Raw genomic sequence first — 19,873 nt, 5'->3', positions numbered from 1 at the left:
TGCAGGGCAGCTTATTTGAAACCGAGCAATCCAGGGAGAGAAAAAAAAAAAAAAAAAAAAAAAAAAAAAAAAAAAGGAAAACACAGCTTTTCTTAATGCTACTAGGGAGGCTGATACAGGTCTCCATATGGAACATTTGTAATTTTAAAGGGCATTTTGCCACTGTATTTTGTTTCTTTCCTATCTCACAGACAGAACAATGACATTCCTATCATACACAGCAGAGTACTAGAGAGAAACTCTTTGCTGCATGACATTTCTGTTTAGTACTCAGAGCTCCTGCTGAGATATGTGCAGACAGACTCCTGGAAATAATACCCATTTACTTTCCATCCACTAATACAGAGGGATAAAAACAACTTCTTCCTATAAAAGGAGTAATGACTTAGTACATCCCTCTGAGGCAGAATATGTAGTCCTTTAAACTAAGAGTCTTAGAGAGTTCACATATCACAGAACTGTAGGGGTTGGAAGGGACCTCGAAAGATCATCGGGTCCAACCCCCCTGCAAAGCAGGATCCTCAGAGCAGGCTGCCCAGGTAGGTGTCCAGATGGGCCTTGAATATCTCTAGAGAAGGAGACTCCACAACGTCTCTAGGCAGCCTGTTCCAGTGCTCCATCACCCTCAACCTGAAGAAGTTCTTTCGCATGTCGGTGTGAAACTTCCTGTGTTCTATCTTGCGGCCATTGCCGCTTGTCCTATCCCCACAAACCACTGAGAAGAGGTTAACTACATCCTTCTGTCTCCCACCCCTCAGATATTTATAGACATTGATAAGTTTCCCCCTCAGTCTCCTCTTCTCCAGGCTGAACATACCCAAATCTCTCAGCCTGTCCTCATAGGAAAGATGCTCCAGGCCCCGTATCATCTTTGTGGCCCTCCCCTGCACTCTTTCCAGGAGATCCCTGTCTTTTTTGTACCGGGGAGCCCAGAACTGGACTCAGTACTCCAGGTGAGGCCTGACCAGGGCAGAGTAGAGGGGGAGGATCACCTCCCTTGACCTGCTGGCCACGCTCCTTTTAATGCACGCAATACCTCTTAATACCTCTAATAACATATGGTTCAGGAATGCAGGTTAATGAAGGTGGAAATGACATCAAAGGAGAGAAACCAGCAGGGACTGGACTTCTAACATACAGTAGAGGAGGAACTTCTCTGAACTTGTGAAGAAGAATGAAACAAATTAAGGATAATTGTTTTTTAAGCTGAATATTGCAAAGAAGAGGTGACCACAGTGAATAATAATAATAAAACAATAACAGCAATAATAAGTAAGAATAATATAAAGAAAGGCAGGAAATAGGAAATCAGGGAATATGAAAGTCAAGATGCAATGGAAAGTCTTCCCGTGAGGCTTATCTGAGCAAAACCGCATCTAGCATCAACCTCCTGAGAGCATGAGATGGGAGGACAGATCATCACCTCTACTTTTCTCCTTATCTTTGGACAGGTAAGTATTAGCTACACTCCTTTCTGAAAGCTGTGTGGCAAGGGAGAGATGGCAAGAAAAAGGAAGAAGAGGAAACAAAGATAGGAAAGAGGAATAAGAAAAGAAGAACACAGGAGACAGCAAGACACATAGACTATGTCAAAGGGAGAGACGGGTAACAGCAATAAAGAAGCACGTAGCAGCATATGGATGGGGAACAGTATACGTACAGTGACAGCAAGGGAGATGCACGAACAGTAGCATAACTGTGAATGAGATCTGAGTATGAGGCTCATGTTGGCAGAGTGCCAGTTTGCCTTTTTACACATTACCGGTGAACCAAACTGCCTGCCCAAAAGAGAATCAGGGCAAATCAAGTCATATCGCATTGTGTACACAAAATACAGAAACAACAGCAAAAGAACCCCTACTGTTCATGCCCAGTGGTAGATACATGATGAAAAATGACAAACCACGAGTGATTTTTTTATCCTAAGTTTTACCAAGTTCTGGCTGACATTTATGCTTCTGTCTTTCCCCAAATGACATTTTAAAATTATCATTTTGTTCACATATCTGTACTGCTTTCCTGGGAAATCTAAGTTGCAAATATGTCTTTTGCATTAAACATTTTTGATGGGGTACCCAGTTGCCCAGGAAGACTATGTGTTATATGTTATTATTCTATGGCATCTCTAGGTAATCCTCCAGAAATCAGAGTAATTGCCTCTAATCTTCCCTTAGCTCTCATGCAGTGCTGTCTAAATGTTAAAATTTATTAGTTTTCTTCAAATATGGAAAAAAAAAAAAAAAAAAGGAATTTGTGTTTGACAAAGCAAAAGGCTACAGAACCAGGAGTATCAAAGATAGATGGAAATTATAATTTGCCTTTGAAATGGATAAAGAAGGATTATTGCTAGCCATTTAAGTAATAAACTTCATGATGGATCAATTTAATACATTTTTTTTTTAAAAAAAAGCATTTATTAATTGCTTTGATTTAAAGGTCTGATAAAAGATTGACTATACATAAAATTATATATATATATTTGAAATTAAGATATTTTAAATGAATAGAGTATGAGAAATGCAGTTTATTGTGGAACCATATACATATTATGTATAGCTTCATCATTAATATAAAAATTACCTGGCACAGAAATAAGAGGATTATTGAAGAACAGTTCTTCAGGCTGGCTCATAAGGTGATATTTGTTTATTTTTCCTTTTCCCCATTAGAGTTTAACGACTTGCTACAATTCCCTACCATGACAATGAACTTCAACTGTTCAGAGGGACAGAAGCAACAAATCTAAGAGGTCTTCAGAAATCCAGGAAATACATCCGTGCAGCATCTGAAGAGAGGATACAGAGGTACCTCAAAATGCAAAGGATTAAGTTATTCTCTATAACTCTATGTAGGCTGGTCTGTAAGAGACATAAGAACAACCATCCCTACTGCCTAAATGTTAATACATGCTCTGGTATATTTTAGCCCATGCCAAACAGTATTGTTGTCTAGGGTAGATAGTCTGGAGGTATGCTATACTATAGCATATTCTAGTAAGTAATTTGGTTGTTACCATCCCATTTGGGAAGTGAAAATAGTTTTTCTGTATATATGCAAGTTACAACAATTCTGTAATCCTCAAAACCAGGCAATGGTCCTTAACCTCTTTAATTTATTAGGTCAGATATTTTCTCCATGTCTGTTGTGGTTTAACCCAGCTGGCAGCTAAACACCACACAGCCGTTCACTCACCCTCCCTCCTCCCTCTCTGGGATGGGGGAGAGAAACGGGAAAGTGAAGCCTGTGAGATGAGATAAAGACAGTTTATTAAGACAGGAAAATAACAACAACAACAACAACAATAATAATAATAGTACTACTAATAAAAATGTGTATGAAACAAGTGGTGCACAATGCAATTGCTCACCACCCGCTGACTTATGCCCAGCCTATCCCTGAGCAGCTGGCCCCCCACCCCGGCTAGCCACCCCTATGCATTGTTTAGCAAGACATCAGATGGTATGGAATATCCCTTTGGCCAGTTTGGGTCAGCTGTCCTGGGTCTGTCCCCTCCCAGCTCTTGCTTCACCCCTAACCTGCCTGCTGGCAGGACAGAGCAAGGAGCTGAAAAGTCCTTGGTGTAAGCACTGCTCTGCAACAATTAAAACATCAGCATGTTATCAGCACTCTTCTCATCCTAATCCAAAACATAGCACTCTACCCAGCTACTAAGAGGAAAATTAACTCTGTCCTAACTGAAACCAGGACAATGTGGACATTTTCCACTGGCTATGCAGACAGCGACTTTGTGTTTAAGCTACTCTCCCCAGGTGAGAGTTTAATGATGAGCAGATGAGTATGGGCCAAAGTGAAAAACAGGGTGGCGATAACGACATTCATTGCTAGTTCAACTTTGGAGGAGATACCAAAGGAACTGAATTTAAAAAATACACCTGCACTCTGTGCTCTACTTAGAAAGCCCAGATAAGTGAGCTATGGTATCACTAAACATGGTATATTGATCTCAGCTTGAAACAGGTTTGTTTGTTCTAAAGGCTGCTGCTCTCTCTTGAAACTTCTGTAATAGCAAAACTGTGTAAGTGTACAATTTAGGTGTGTAAATACACTACAGATATGAATTCAATCTAAAAATAGGTGAATCTAAGTACACAAAGCATAGCTTTGCAGGGCATTTAGAAAGAGCCATTGTAAATAATAAATATTTGTATTAATCTAGAGATGGGAACATACATGTTCAAACTTTTCTCAGTTTAGGAATTCTATATTGTTCCATAGATGAAACTTCAAGAGAATCATTCATTTGCCTCCACATGGGTAGATTCAGTATTAGATGTTCTCTAACGCATCTCAACCAGCATCCAGCTGCTATTACAGAGTGCAAATCATAGAATCCTATAATGGCTTTGGTTGGAAGGGACATTATAGATCATCATGGGCAAGGACACCTTCCACTAGATCAGCTTGCCCAAAGCCCCATCCAAACTGGACTTGAACATCTCCAGGGATGGAACATCCACAACCTCTCTGGGCAACCTGTGCTAGTGCCTTACCACCCTCTGCATGAATTTCCTCCTAAAATCTAATCTAAATCTTCCTTCTTCTAGTTTAAAACCATTCCCCCTTGTCCTATCATTGTCTGTCTGTGTAAAAAGTTGCTCTTCATCTTTTTATATGCCCCCTTTAAGTAATGAAAGACCGACTGGGAGGACTTGGATTTCCTAGATACACCTACTAAAAGTTACTATGGTGAACATGAATAGGCAACAGAAACTAGCTCTGGAATACATTCCATTTATCTCTAGACATTCTAAAGAATATGCCTGCAGCTAAACTAGTCATCCAGTCTTTCTTGAAGTCAATAGAGAGAAGGAAGCACCTATGGCCTCTTAAGGCCATCTCTCGTTATCTTTTATAGGATAAAGTCAGCCATGTCTCAGAAAGATCTCTTTTCTATTAATTAACATAAAAGGAGTCTGGACAATCAATTTATTTACAGTGTACTCACTGGAGATAATCTGGCATGAGAAAAATCATTGCAATGCCTACAAGCTACTAAAATACTAGTCCTGCAAAGAAAGAAAGAAAGAAAGAAAGAAAGAAAGAAAGAAAGAAAGAAAGAAAGAAAGAAAGAAAGAAAGAAAGAAAGAAAGAAAGAAAAGTCAAGATTTTCAACCTAACACTGAAGCTATTGCAATATTTTTCTCTCAACAGTCTTTTCATCCTTCATGAAAAAATCTTGAAGATTCTTCCAAAAGCAGACTTTTTTTTCAGGTCTTCTCTAAAGCCAAAGAAGGCAACTTTTGCTGATCACTTAGGAGATATATAAGTGCATTAGACTACACCAATGTGTTTTTTTCTAGAACTTCAAGCCTTTATTTAGCCTATAGTAGTTATAGAGGGATCATCAGTCATTGATATTGTTACAAACTAAACTATACATGCACTAAACTTGTGATTTTCATGTGTTGATGATTTATATGCCAATTTATCCTTTTGGGTGCTTCTGTATGACAATTATTTTGTCCTTCCAATCTCTCCAACACAATCAGACTCAGTCCTAAATTTTGAAATTAAAAGATGTCTTTTACAATTGGTGCAAGGGTGATGTTTACCCCCTTATAAATTAATCCTCCTTCTGCAACCAGCGCAGACAGGAAGCATACCTTTACTGGCCCTGGCTACTTAGTTTAGTCTAATTTGTATATACTTGGACCTTTAGACTTTGAAATTCCTACTCCAGCCATGATGTGAACTAGACTGAAGCAAGATGAATTAATTAAACCAATGGCAACCATTATAGCTCTATATGCTCTATTATATGCCAAAATAGGTTTAATAAGTATGACAATGACTTTCTCCTCATCCAGTTTTCCACTCTGCTAAAGAATCTGGAATTTGTGTTCCTATTCCATTTTCAATGTTAAAAACAAACGAACAAACAAAAACCACAGCTTATTGTGATATCACCAGGGCCCCCCCCCCCCCCCCAAAAAAAAAAAAAAAAACACCAGCAACAGATTTTTGTCTTTAATCAATGTGTGGACTAAATATGGACTAAAATATAAAATATTAGTTCTTAAAATTTTTGTACTCCAGGGATCTTTGTAAACAATATATAAAGCCAGATGTGTAGTTTGAAAATTGATTCCAAAAACATAAGGAACTGAACCAAATTCCCAAATCCAAGGCCTCATAAAACAAGTAAATCAAAGTGCAAAGCTTCCAGATTAAAACCCTTGTAGGCTGGGAGTTGCTGATCAGAAACATCAATCAGCCTGTGTGTATATGTTTGTATGTGTGTGAGACATATATTTTTTCACAGATATCTCAACAATGAAGAGAATAGACTTTTTGTCTCTATCTTCTCCCCATCCTGAGTTTATTTCAGTCTTTGACTTCAATTCTTCTCAGCTTCTTCCCTTTCAGTAACATTTTACACATCTCTCTCTGAGTAGGAGGAAGCTTGGACTTTGTTGTTTCTTTGAAAAAGATAAAGAACATAATACCCATAGGTACCTTAGACCAGGTTTATTGGTTTAACAATGTGCAAAATCACAAACCACAGTAATATGGGAGATCTTTGATATCATTCCCCAAAGTTGACATTGCATGAAGACAATTTTGCTGCATGTGGCCTTCGACATTTTGTCATTTACATCTAGTTCATCCAGACAGAGGTCAGACCCTGTAGATATAACTTTTATAGGCCATGACATTATTTCAGCTCATCTCTGTGTAGAGAAATGATATGGAGTCTATTACTGATGACAAGAGCTTCATCCAAGTTCAAAAAAAAAAAAAAAAAAGACAAAAAAACCCACCTCAGAGCAAAAAAAAAAAATGCAGCCACTCCCAAGACCAACAACAATTATACATCAGGCAGTGCCCTCCACAGAATTTTTAAAGAAATTTATTTTTCTAATGCATAAACCAAATAAAGGAATGAATCAGGATACATGCATTCCATTCCTTATCTACACAAGTATACTAGCTAAGTGCTACTGTGTCAACAGCAGGAAAGTCTGAAGTATACTTCTTACTTTTATTTCATCACACCCCTGAGCAGCTTTTAAAGCCTCATTCTTGTTCCTGATAGATGGAACTTGCTCAAACAACTTTTTCTGGTGGGTGAAGTTCTAGAAATGCATCCTTCATTGAAAGACGTTATTTAACTAGTAACTTTTTGTATGCTTGTATGCTTCTACTGTTATCCAAAGACACAACCTCCTGCCTTGCTGGTTCAGAGAAAAGGCCTGAAAATCTCTCCTGCTTCTGCTAGCAAAATTACTCTTCAATAATTGCCACAGCTGTTCCAGAGCAATTTCCTACTTGGTGTGAGTAAAAGCATCAGAATTTGTCTCAGATTACTAGCTCCATTTACAAAGTATCTATCTTCTAGAAAACAATCTTCAAAAACCTAAGTCAAACACTGCTGTTAGAAGAGAGAAGATAATTAAAATAATTGGTAGTTTCTTGGTGCCTGAAGTGTCAATGTAGGCAGTGAAAAAGGACAAGATGTTCATCTTCTGTTAATGTACTCCTGCACTGTGGTTTCATCAGTCTTTGCAAGAATTAATGTATCCTATAGATCTGTACATGCTGAGCACTTTCTGGAGCTGGCACTAAGACTACTTATATGTTTTGAGCCTCAACTGAAAGAGATCTATTTCTATGCAACCGATCTAGCACTTAGTGAGAGTTTCTAATTGCTGAGAAATTACTAGTGTACATACAGATATATGTATCTTAAAATGCTTTATTAATCCAGCTTTACAGCTCTGCTTATAAGCATATATAAATTGTATATGACTGAAATTAGTTATCAAAGATAGGTATTTTGCTGTCCTAAAAAAATACAAAAAAAATAAAAAAATAAAAATCTTTTGACTTTGAAGAACTTCTCTGTCCCCATCCATTATATAGGATATCGTAATAATAGCACTTCCAATTTATGCACATTTTTTAATGCTTCATTTGGATGAGATAATTCCAAGTAATGGATATCTACTTTCTGTGAAAAATTAGAGTTGTTGTTTTGCTTCAGGTGCAGATCAATAACAACTTCATGACCACTATTAAATGACAGAAAGCAAGTCAATAGAATGATGATCTCACAAGCCAGTTAGACACAAACTTAAATGCTCAGATGTCATAGTGCTTAAAGGCATTGTTGTGTTTATTAAAAAGTAGGAATTTGAAAGGGAGGTAGTTAACTCTGTAGGCTTTACTTGGGTCTCATCATTGTGGATTCTGATGATCTAAGTTTCTTCTTTTACTAATTCTTACATATTTGATATAATAGCTGTCATATTCTGTTGTATTTTCATACCTAAAACATGATAGACTTGAATTATACATATCTGTTTATAGAGTTCCAATTATGGTAGCACTTAATTGGTGTAAAAATGTGAAGATGTCTTCAAATCAATTTAAGTTTGAAACTTCTCTGTTCTAGTTTTTGTCTTAGTTTTAGAAATGATCAGATCATTCAGAAATAATAATAATAATAATAATAAAATACTTGTTTTAGCAGTATTATTATGATAGTATGGTGCATAAAACTATTCTCTGTGATTATTAAGTGGTTTTCAGAATGTTCCAATACAGAGAGGACTTAGGTCTTCAAGTTCCAGAAATAGCAAGAACAGAAACTGTTTGCTCTGAATCAACATCTGAGAACACTGGTCTTCCAAGCCTGGAGTTTTTCATACTTTAAAGAAGCCAGTGTTTTGATCTGGAAATGCTCAGTCAGACACACATTCCTTCTTCTCAGGCAAATGTATTTAGTTGGCAATCATCATATTGTGAAAAGATTAAAAAAAAGAATTTGAGAACTGAAAACTTATAAAAAAGAAGTGTTACCTTTTGGTCAGTTTCTCTCTTCTTTACCTGGAGAAAAATGGATTCAGGGTACAAACAAAAAGTTTGAAATCTGAAATAAAAGAGCATTTTCTTCTATCTAACTAAAAAAAAAAAAAAAAAAAAAAAAAACACTGGCCAGATTTACCACATACTCTTACAAACTTCAGGCTGAGAGCCCAGATATGGAAATTCTGCCAGCTGTGGAGGAGGTAAAATGACATCATATCTTCCAACAGGTCTTCAGCCAGTCAGTGAAAAGAGTTGAAGTGCTTGGTGCCTTGATAGGATGGCATGTCCAGAAAATGTGCTGACTGAGAATGATTCACAAGGAAAGATACTTGAATAACTGAAGGTGAGGTTTTAATGCCTCTCAGGATGCCTCTGGAGTTGTCTTCATTAAGATTTTGGCAGGAAGTTAGCTCATATAATACTAATTTTATTATTAAATTGTTGTCCTTTAGTTTTAGGAGTTCTTGCTATGTCTGTACCATTCAGCCATTGGATTGCTTGGTTAGTTTGTGATGTTAAGTTATTAATGAAGAAACTGTTACAAACAACAAGTATTTATTATTTGGTATAACCTCTTCAGAGCCAAAATATTTTTTGAGATGTATTTTCTGTTTAAGCTTTTCAAATAGTCTCATTGAATCCTGGGGAAAAATAAAATAAAATAAAATAAAATAATCTCTTTTATGTTTCCGTGTTACTGTTTCATTCCAACTAAAAGGAGGTTTCATATTATCACTCTTCATTCCTTGTGAAGAGTAAAGATAGAATTGCTCTTCATGCCTGCAATGCAACTCTGGAACGGAGTCAGGTGTGTATTTACTAAGCCATATAATCAAAAGCATAATTTAGCCTATGATCTGCCATGTGTTTTGAAATAAGAGTGACTATACAAATGTAAATTGTTATTGTTATTGGCATTGGCAGTACTAGTATGACAACAAGAAAAAGCAACAAAATAATCTAAGTATTCAACTTGTTTTCTAGTGGCATACAGACCTTATTCCAGATCATGGAATGATTTCTCCTAGATCTGTATCATAGGATAACTGCATTGTGATGTACGTTCATACTATTTATTTTATTATGGTCTGGAATAAATCTTTTTTTGTTGTTGTTTTTTTGTTTGTTTGTTTGTTTGTTTTCAAGTACAGAAATAGAAGACTTTCAAAAATACAAAGACTTTGTAGATATGGGAAAAAATCATGCTATGTTAGTCTTGCTATGGTCTTATAACCTGTGTGGTTATATATATACATAACCTTATAACTGTTTTGTAATGGAGAGTCACACTTGTGAGGAAGGAAGGGAATAGCTGCAGATGAATAACACTTCGTAAGAAAAAACCACCAAAGATCCTCCATCACAGAGCTTAAAATCCACACAGGTTTGTGTCTGCAGTTCACCCCTCAAGTAACTGTTTGAAGTGAATTTTCGCACTGATTTTTCTGATGATGAACTCTGTCTATATGACAATATATAATAAATGCATCATGGCAAATAATAAAGAAAGTGTGGATGGTGAAGTATAGAGGGAGATGGCACCAGCATAAAGACATGAATTACTTGGTTATAAGGTGAAAGACAGGATGCCCCAACTCAGGAGGTGTTCAAGACCAGGTTAGGTGAGGCCCTGAGCAACCTGATCTAGTGGGTGGTGTCGCTACCTATGGCAAGGGGGTTGGAACTAGATAAGATCATTAAGGTCCCTTCCAACCTGAGCCATTCCATGATTTTATGATTCTATTATAAGATTTATGAAGAATGGTAGGTTTCATACAGTAACTGAAATAAGTATAAACCTCTTAGTTAACTTTGTGACTAGTTTTTTGAATATTGTGAGAGAAAGTTTTAGGTTGAAAGAGAAGACAAGAAACTCGTCAATTTTTTTTCTGCTTTGAAAACATTGTCATTGAAAGGGATTATGAGATTTATTAAAATTATAATTTTTGAAATGTAAAACAAATCCTTATATTTATACTTCTTAATTCCCTTTTGGATAATTTAAAAATTTGGATGATTAGATTTAGCTGGATGACTGCAAGGGAAGATTTTGGACTAGAACACTTTTGAAAAATGCCAGGGTTTCTAAATTTAACATTCTGTCTTTTCTGTCCTTTACTGGTCTAACTGGTCAAGATAGATATTTTAAATTTGCAGTTTTACATATTGCAGAGGTTGATGTCTAAAAATAAACAGTTATCTTTTAATGGCTTAAAAGTGATGTTTTATTTCATTCCTTCATTACATCTAGCTTTTTTTTTTTTTTGAATGCTGATGTGAAATTGTATTAGCGAGAATCCATATAGAAAACAAAAACAAACAAAACAACAACAACAAAAAAAAACAAACAGAAAAACAAAACTAAACTAAACTAAAGTATAGATTAGTTCCTGAACAATAATATATACAGATACCTATCCAGACAAGTTTTACTTTATAATTTTTTACATGACTGAATTAATAGTTGTTTGCATTATCTTGAAATCCAGAGAAAAAATATTCTTTTTAGTTATTCTTTTCAAACCTCCTTTAGCTATTCATATCAGTAAATTAGACCTCAGATTGGAAAAGAACTCATTCAGCTGAAAAACTGAATGACTGTGAAAAGTTTCACCAAATATTTATTCCAATAATCTTTTCCGATACACTTCCAACAGTCAGTTGTTTTTGTATTTTTGCTGATGTATTTAGAGGTCATCTAATCTAACTTGTTATTCCCTACAATAATTTTTCTTCAGTTACTTTAATTTCCAAAATCATCATGTTTCATTCTATACCAGAAGACTGTCTAAGGTAGGGCCACATGCCCATAATTCAGCAGTGTGCTGTGCAGGAAATATGGGCAGAGGACTTTCTGAGTGTGGCAGCATACCAACACAAAGATGAACTTGAGTATGGTGGTTCTGGGTATATGTCAAGACATCCTTTCATAGAGAAGGGTAGACATATCCAGCAGCAATGCCAAACATGGCTTGATGGGAATATTATCATCCACTGTCATATTTTGAGCACTGTCAGGAGCAAAACTTTAAGACCCAAAAGTTAGTTAGATAGCTATGTGCCATTTAAATTAAATGGTTTCAAGGGATCTACCAGCTAAAGGGAAGCCTGTCAAAATCAAAAGGATACTGTAAAATATGATGGTGTTACTGTTATGGGTCTAGTCAATGCAATTTAACTCATGAATCATATTATCCTTATCCACTGTGAAGCCTGCCCAATTTTGCTTGAGATCCATCCTTTTAAAATAACTTTCTTCTCTTTAAACATTTTAATCTATTTCTCTACTGGACCTCTCGAGACAGCCAGATAGTTGCCCTTGTCCTTGTTTTCTTGACAGGATGCCTTTAGTTTCTCATGTCAAGCAAGTGCAATAGAAACAGCAGAATACGGGTTACTGGATTCTGTCTTTAAAATGTTTCAAAGTGGTAATCTCCAGTCTCCATGAAAGACATGAGTTCACTCAGCTGCCTCTCACAGGATATTTAAGATGGATGTAAAGCAATGACCATCCTCCAGTTCTGATTAAACGATGTCTCTAAAACAGTGCTGCAAATGTACTCGTGTAAGCTTCTACTGTGGTATCTGTCTTGTTCCTACTGAGCTGTAAATAAGCAATTTAGAAGACTTAGAAACAGTAATGTTCATGGTAAGCCTGTGACTCATTCGCTGTTCATCAGCCTCACTGGAAACCTGGTTTTATTTATTTATTTATTTTTCTTCATTTGGACACACAAAAACAGGGCTGGAAGAGACTTCCTGGCTCACTAAGGTCAGTTCCCTGATGACACAGGTAATATGTTATGCAATCCATTTCATAAACCCTTCTGTCTCTCTGTCCTAAAGATAATAAAATGTTTTAAGCTGGATTTTTGCCACCACTAATTTGTTGTACAAAAAAATGGGTAAGAAAATGTTCAGTCTGGTGACACGACACTCCAGTAGTCTGTCACCAGTGCTGAGTAGATAAGGATCATCTCCCTCAAAACCCTGGCAAGGCTCTTCCTCATGTCACCCAGGAGGCTGTTGGCCTTCTTTGCTCTAGGGCTTATTGCTGGCTTAAGGTCAGCTTATTGTTTATGAGCATTTGAAGGGCCATCTTTTTGTTGATGCATGGTTCATCGACATTTTATTCATGTATTTTTCTTCTTAAAGAACATTGTTCCCTCTTTAATTTTTGATGACATACTGTATTTACTGGGAAGAACTACATCTTTGATCCTTCACTATGTCACACTGAACAAGTTTTCACTCTTATATCTCTATTTTAGAAAAATTAAGGGAATTATTGAGAAATTTCCTAAAATTTGTCAAGCTGTGCTTTTGCATTTATGTTCCAGTTGAACACTGGACATTTTTACATACACAGAGGACACCATAGAGCCTTGCAGATGAGACCGTGAGAAGGATCACAGTGGTGATACCAAAGGTTCTGATTTAACTATCCAAGTATCTCATCTCAGCTCTACTTATACAGGGGTTTTATATGTGGGTGCAGTACTACCTGATTTCTGCTGGAAGCATATCACCATCTTATTTTAAGGAGAGTAGGGAACAGTCTATAAAACATAGTCTTCTCTGATGAATTAGTATGTGCATGTGTACATTTTATGATTTTTATTATTAACCGCATGTTTACAGTGAAAATCTCAGCCAAACCATCTAAAAAATAAGTTTAGTGGTGATGCACATTGCACACTTTTGAATATTGTAGCATTACTTTAATCCCATTTGTATTGCTATAGCCTTCTTTGTCTTCTCATCTAATTTTCTGGTTGTTTTCTGTTTGGCAGGCTGTCTTAATATTGACTTATCAGCAACTTTCATTAGTGCTTTTTTTTTTTTTTTTTTTTTTTTTTTGCCATGTGCCTTTGTGAAAATAATAAACTTGGCCCCAAGACACATCCTTACATTTCCTCTATTGCAATATTTCAACAAAACTAGTAGTCATAAAGTCTTGACTTTTTTTTTCTTCTTTTTTTCCAAAATGTTTACATTTCATCATTTCATTTTATCTAACACTTCTTTTTACTGACATTATACCAGCCACCTTATAGAAATTCAGGTAATAAATTGAATTAATTTATTTTGATCAGAGAACTATTAATGTTACTAAAGAAAGCTACCAGGTAGCAGTGAAAAGTACCTTTGGTGAGATGTTACATTAAAAAAAAAAAAAAAAAAAATTATTCCCCTTTTCTGGTTCTCTCTATATATTTAAAACTAAAAGGTCTTTATCTGCCTACAGAACATCCCTGTTTTTAGATAGGGTATCTCTTTCTTTACTAAGAGGCCTTGTTACTGCTCTCACAACTCCATTTGCCAATTTCACCAAAATTCTGGGATGGAAACAGCTAGTCTGCATTCATTGGATGCATTGGTTTTATCTATTTTTATCTATTGGTTTTATCTATTGGTTTTATCTATTTCAAGCTGAAATAACAGCCTTAATAGACAGAGTGTGAACAGTGTACTGTACAAGTTTTCTCCACTTTACCTTCAGGTGGTCCATGGGACTGCCTTATGTTAACAAGTAGAAGTTTTTCCTGGTATGTCCAGCTGTTTGTTAATCCATTGAGAATATTCAGGTACAGTCTCATGTGCTCTGAATTTTATATTCGGAGTCTGAAAACTTTCATGCTTTCTGTGTAGTCCAGACAGGCAAGTCTAGTACTGACATAGTCCTAAGGACAACCTTTAACAGAGAATTAAGGTAGGTCCTCAGGTTTGATACTATTTCAAGTAGTTAAATTCCAATTCCATATCCACTAATAAATGGACATGTCTCCATTTTCTCATATTTGTCAACATTATCTTTGCTGAAAAGGGAGAGGGAGGTATTTATTCAGCTTTTGGACCATATCTAGATTATCTTTAAGCACTAGCCCTTTTCAACTTTATAACAACTTCACATCTTATTTGCTTGGGATTCTTTTGTTTCACATAGGAAGAAGATACTTTGACTGTTTGTTTTGAATTCCTCTGATACTTCTGTGGAAAATTTGCTTTATCTGTGTATTTAGAGATGCCAAGAAATTAGTTTATTTTTTATTTCTTTTTGTTCACTCTATTAATTCCCTGCTTTTTGAGATGTTGGGTTGTCCTGATGGGTCCAAAGACCTCTCTACGCATCCTGAGACACAGCTATACAATTGTCAGATGCTAAGGCTGTTTTCTGCAACTGTGTCTTCTTTATTGCCCTCTTTGTTTACTGGTAACAATTCTAGAACAATATATTTTTGATTGGCCAAGAAACAGTCTTCTGTCTAAACCCTTTAAGAAACGGCAAGCTCTTACCGTTACTATGTATGTATCTTTTTCATTTTGTGTCTGGCAAGTCAAAGGTTCTCACTAAGTCCAATTCTGGTAGTGCTTATTTATTGATTCCAAGTATAATAGATAGCCAGCACTAAACTAATAGAATCTCTTTAACCACTCAAAGTTGTTTCATCATAAAAACTTCTATTTTATTACCTATCTCCCTTTTTATCTCTATTCTGTCTATCATATCTTTGGTTTCAGATACGATGCCATGACAATATTTTTTATTTCTACATTCCGAATCACCATCCCCTTAAGTACCAATGGTCTGTACCATGAAGGCTGTAGTGAGGCCACACCAGCACAGAGCAGAGCAGAACTGGATAATCACTTCCCTCAATCACTCTAGAAATGTTGTAATTGGTGCGCCTCATGGTATGGTAGGCCCTTTTGGCTGCCAGGGCACATTGCTGACTCAGATTCAACTTGTTGACCAAACCCCTCAGATCCCTTTCTGTGAGGCTGCTCTCCAGCCTCTCATCCCACAGTCTGTAGATAAGTCCAGGGTTTCCTCAACACAGATACCTGGCACTTGCTCTTGTTAAATTTCACATCTCTGATGAATGCCCAGACCTCTACTTTGTCCAGATTTCTCTGCAACTCCTCTCCACCCTCTAGTGAGTCAACGCCTCCTCATAATTCAGTATCATTTAGTAACAAGCTTACTTAGCATGCATTCAAGTCCTGTGTCCAGATCATTTATAACAACATTGAATAGATCTGGCCTATAATGGAGCCCTGTCAAGTCATGGGAGCCACTAGGGACTGGCTGCCAGCCTGATGTAACCCCATTTACTATAATGTTTGAGCTCAACTTGTCAGACAATTGTTCACAATTGTTGTTGGGTTATATATTTATCTGGCTGTATGCTGAGCATTTTGCCCAGAAGGATACTGTGAGAAACACTGTTGAGTAACCTGAAATATATATGAAGTAACTTTTAAATATAAAGGTTACTAAAGCATTACAAAAAGGAAACCTTAACCTTCTAAATAATTCCTTTAAATAAATCCAGGCTTCAGAATTTCCTATAAAATCAGAGAAATCTAAAGGAAAACTCACTCTTCCTTGATTGTGAGATAAAGGACACTTGCCTTAGTGTAAATTAATCTTTTCCCATGTATTTAAACATCTAAGTTGTTTCTTCTTTTGACTTATTATGTTTCAGTTGGTGTAGGTGGAGATTAATCACTATTTAAATTTAAGTGATATAACAGGAACTTCTGTTACTTATTAAGACATTATTATATTCTGAGATAATTAGCACAAGCTTTTTTTGAGGAAATTACATAGTTCATTAGACTTAAAGTCACTTGCACTCTACACACACTCTGTGCCTTTGCAAATTATGTACACAAATTGCTCTGGGGGCATGTTTGCCTTAAGCTACACCTGCTGGGGCTAATGTGGCTGGAAGAGGGCTAGTACCCACTTGAACTGCTGATTCACATTACAACTGGAATCAGGATGCTTCTGCATCTTGCAGCCTGCAGTGCTACACTTGCTATTGCCAGAGGTCCAGACAGGATGGTCTGAAGCACTTAGCCTTAGAAGTAAAGAGAGAAAGAGACTTTCTTGGCTGGGGGACAAGTAGTCAGGTAACATGGAGGTGGTGAAACAGTGGAAATTCAAATGACAGATTTGAGAAGTGTGAAAATACACATCTATCAAAATGCAGTTGTCTAAAATAAAAGGATCAGGAAATCTAGAAGGGTCCCTGAAGGAACATAATAATCCAGGAACTTGCAGAAAGATGGGACAAAGAAGATTAACTAGTAATTAAATAAGATATTGGGTCAGACTCTCAGTTTCTGTAAGAATACTTATATTTGCTGGAATATGTGCAGCTAGTTGCTGATTGCACCCTTATGTGGTCTGCAGTATTTCACGTTGTTATACAACACTTCTCCATTGCTGCTGATGAGATGGATGACATTGGCTACATGAGGCTAAAGTATGTGCATCACACTCTCCAAGAACGCTGCATAGCTGACATCTGCATACTCTGCCTCACAGAAAGTTGTATAAAAAGAAGACAACAACTGATGTGTGAATGAAGCAAATTGTACCATCATAGGTCAAGAGTTAGATGTTGCCTCCCAAAAGAAGGTGTAAGCAGGAATAAAATTATCATTTGGGGCCTTAATGATTTACATATGTTCTACATGTTTTTATAGTTTCATCTTCTTCCCTGTGTGCATGTGTCACTCACAGATTGTGACATCCTTCTTTGACAACAGCACCTGAATGCAGAACTGCCAATGAATGTTGAAGCATTAAAGAGCAAGAACACAAAACAAACAACCATTACTCCACTCCTGCTACTATACCTGCTCTTTTCTGTTTGCTAGTGATGCTTTTTGTCTGCTCCTTTCTGACTTGTTTTTAATTCATAGATCTGATTTAGAGCTGAATATTCAGGTGGACTTGGACAAGCATAAGCAGATACTGGGAGACAGTGAATGAGGGAAGTTAAACAGGTCCTCAGCTATAGTTCTTGTGCTCTCTTCTTACAGAAGTGCTCCTAAGTCAACCTGTTTTACCATATTGCAACAAGTAGCAACATTTTTTTTTAAAAAGCTTTTTTTTTTTTTTTTTTTTTTGATGAGGCATGTTCTAAAGAATCAGCTCATATTGATTAAAACCTTTTAAAGACTCATAAAAATAAATCTTCCTTTTAAAAATGAAAATCAGAAGTAACACTTCACATTAATTTTGCGCTCTACTTTCAGTTGATTAGAGTCCATTATAATCAGAATGAACTGAGAATTAAGTGATGTCTTGAAATATTTTTTTCCTTTGTTTAATTAAATTCTTCTTAGCAAGTAGAAATATTTAGGGATAAGACACATTATATTACACACAACAAAGTGTGCACACAAAGTGTGCAGAACAAAGTCTCAATCTTCACTTTAACTAACTAACTAACATGGCTGTAAGGAATAATTAAAAAAAAAAAAAAAAGAAACAAATACATTTAAGATAAATATTTTATGTGATGTAGCTGAATGTCAATTCAGCCACAGAAACTGTACAAGGAATTCCAATCTGGGCCATATACAAATATGAACGCTCCCTAGCACTCACAAAAATATTTTATTCAGAATGAGTAAATGAGAATTTTGTTATTCAAAATATGGAAATAAACAAAGAATAAATAGTAGTTAAGAAACTAGAAAAGTATTGAACATAGTTATCTCATGATTAGACACTGAATGGACAAATGGACATTTTCTGACTGGCATGTCTTGGAAAGCTGTCAGACTTGCCACCTGGCAGTGGTATTTTTCTTTCTTTTGTTTGTTATTTTGTAGTTGATGTTCTTTTGTTCTTTTTGTTTTGTTTTGTTTGTTTTGTTTGTTCTGTTTTGTTGTCCTTTTAATGCACCTCTTTTAGTAATGTATAATAAGATCTCATGAAGACATCTGGCACTTCATAGAATGACTATATTATATGACATGCAAGGACTTTGATGTTTTTGTGATGATTTTTCTTAAAAGACAATAAACATTCACATAATTTTTTGAAACATCTTGCACTAACTTTTTATAACAAATGCTTAGCACTGAGTTGCTGTGGTTGGAATACATGTTATCACATTAACATTAATTACTATGAGCCTTCTAAGGTGTTTAAAAATTCAAATACTAAAAAGCTTAAAGGACTTTGAAGAATAAACTGACTGACAGAGGAAACCTTAAAACATTAATTCAGTCCAGGTAAAACTCTTGTTTTCTTGCTGACATAAGGATTGTCACCACAATCTGCTTCCACAAAAGAACCCTGAGATTCCATCTGTCCTGCCTCAACAAAACAAAGGTCTCTGTTATCCTGCAGCTGTCACACTTCCAGTCTGGACTACGTATGTGCAAGAACAGGCAGAATCAGATGCTGAGATTCACCTCCTTTAAATATATTCAGTGGTGGAAGATGAATACATGGATAGGTGCCTCACAAGCACCTAAAAATATTAGTAATGGTTGCTTGAACTAGTAAACAAACAAACCAAAATTTTTAAAAAAGATAAAAAAAGAGGAAAGAAAAAAGACCTCAGACTACGTTTGATGTTCCTCATATCCTATCTGCAATTAAAATTAGACATATGCATAAGATTTTTCAAGGTCTGTGTTTAAATTTCAAAAACAGAGACAAGTGTCAAAAATTTATTTTAAAGCATATAAATGTTTAGAAATAAGTAACTGAGTGTATCCAAAACACTACATGTGGCAACCCGTTCCCACACATATACTTGCAACACTTACAATTAAAAAAAAAAAAAGAAAGTTGTCACATGCATGAATATTTTTACTATCTATCTTCTTGAACTATAAGCTGAAGAAGACAAACACAGAGGAAGTTTTACACAAAAATAGTCATACGTAAAACCAATAAATTTTTACATAATAAACTATAGGTAGACACACATTTCTGATGAAAATCATATAGCTGTTACACCAACAGCTAAGTAAAGTAAAATGAGTCTAGTCCAAAGGCATTCTCGGTGCCTTTACAGACCTTTTCTAAGCTACGCTAGATTTTAAATCACAACACATGCTAAGTCACCACAGAAACAAATAAACAAAAAACAAAAACAAACAAACAAAAACCTTCATAGACAATGCATGCTGATGTCTAAAGTTTTTAAAACCTTGAAATCCTTCAGCTTCAAGGTCACAGACATCCTAATACTGCCCAATTAGTTTATATAAAATTTCCACA

The 19,873-nt window shown here is 35.9% G+C and overlaps 1 protein-coding gene and 2 long non-coding RNA genes across 6 annotated transcripts in view; all 3 read right to left on the bottom strand.

Annotated features, from left to right (window-relative positions):
• GRM5 (glutamate metabotropic receptor 5) overlaps positions 1-19,873 on the bottom strand; it is a 282,787-nt gene that overhangs the window by 108,322 nt on the left and 154,592 nt on the right. The window lies entirely within an intron of this gene.
• Positions 2,484-4,324, bottom strand: LOC118168758. Its single transcript, XR_004751778.1, has 3 exons — positions 3,718-4,324; positions 3,193-3,197; positions 2,484-3,139 (listed from the first exon to the last, which is right to left on the bottom strand). It is a non-coding gene; the product is annotated as an uncharacterized LOC118168758 (long non-coding RNA).
• LOC118168760 lies at positions 17,665-19,130 on the bottom strand. The gene is made up of 2 exons (XR_004751785.1): positions 18,613-19,130; positions 17,665-18,070 (listed from the first exon to the last, which is right to left on the bottom strand). It is a non-coding gene; the product is annotated as an uncharacterized LOC118168760 (long non-coding RNA).

Source organism: Oxyura jamaicensis, chromosome 1 (genome assembly GCF_011077185.1).
Source record: "Oxyura jamaicensis isolate SHBP4307 breed ruddy duck chromosome 1, BPBGC_Ojam_1.0, whole genome shotgun sequence".
NCBI lineage: Eukaryota > Metazoa > Chordata > Aves > Anseriformes > Anatidae > Oxyura > Oxyura jamaicensis.
Note: the sequence above shows the minus strand (reverse complement) of the source record. Positions and strands in the feature narration are given on the sequence as shown.